Raw genomic sequence first — 1,261 nt, forward strand, 5'->3', positions numbered from 1 at the left:
AATTATATAGATAGATAGATAGATAGATAGATAGATAGATAGATAGCTATACAGGCAGTTAGATAGATAGATAGATAAGTAGATAGACAGATAGATAGATAGATAGATAGATAGATAGATAGATAGATAGATAGATAGGTTTCTTTATTAGCCACACAGGGTTCAACACAGAGTGGACAAAATACAAATGTAGAGTTTTTCTTTTCGAGGGGGTCGAAAACAAAGCAGAAAAACAAAACAAAAGTGGGGACAACGATGAAAAAAAAACATCGCAAAACGTTTGGGGTATTTACAAAAAATAGATAGATAGATAAATAGATAGACAGATAAATAGATACATAGATATACAGGTAGATATAGACAGAGAGACAGGCAGACAGACTGAAAAAACAAACAGACAGGTAGACTGATATATAAGATATACTGATATGTAAATATAAAAAGGGAAAGATAGATAAAATAGATATATACTATATAAATAAACTGGCAGACATAGATAAACAGATAGACAAAGATAAGCTGATGTACAGATGAACAGACAATTCCTGTGTATATCAGACAGACAGACAGACAGACAGATAGATAGATAGATAGAGTAGATAGATAGATAGATAGATAGAAGACAAAGAGACAGACAGACAGATAGATAGATAGATAGATAATGACAGACAGGTAGATAGATCGACAGATAGATATATAGGCGGCGAGCTGGCAGAAACGTTAGCACGCCAGGCGAAATGCTTAGCGGTATTTCGTCTGCCACTACGTTCTGAGTTCAAATTCCGCCGAGGTCGACTTTGCTTTCATCCTTTCGGGGTCGATAAATTAAGTACCAGTTACGCACTGGGGATCGATGTAATCGACTTAATCCCTTGTTTGTCCCCTCTATGTTTAGCTCCTTTTGGGCAGTAAAGAAATAAGATAGATAGATAGATAGATAGATAGATAAATAAACAAATAGAGACAGATAGACAGACAGATAAATAGATAGATAGACAGAAGACCGACCGACAGATAGATGAACGGGTAGATAAACACAAATAAGTAGATAGATAGATAGATAAACAAATAGAGACAGATAGACAGATAAATAAATAGATAGATAGACAGAAGACCGACCGACAGATAGATGAACGGGTAGCTAAACACAAATAAGTAGACAGACAGATGGATAGATAGATAGATACATTTCTTTTATTAGCCACACAGGGCTCAACACAGATGGGACAAATACAATGTAGAGCTTTTCTTTTTGGGAGGG

At 35.2% G+C, this 1,261-nt stretch overlaps 1 protein-coding gene across 1 annotated transcript in view; it reads right to left on the reverse strand.

Annotated features, from left to right (window-relative positions):
* LOC106882584 (putative phospholipase B-like 3) overlaps window positions 1-1,261 on the reverse strand; it is a gene marked incomplete at its 3' end in the record, with an annotated part of 5,357 nt that overhangs the window by 3,268 nt on the left and 828 nt on the right. The window lies entirely within an intron of this gene.

Source organism: Octopus bimaculoides, unplaced genomic scaffold, assembly GCF_001194135.2.
Source record: "Octopus bimaculoides isolate UCB-OBI-ISO-001 unplaced genomic scaffold, ASM119413v2 Scaffold_220712, whole genome shotgun sequence".
Taxonomy (NCBI): domain Eukaryota; kingdom Metazoa; phylum Mollusca; class Cephalopoda; order Octopoda; family Octopodidae; genus Octopus; species Octopus bimaculoides.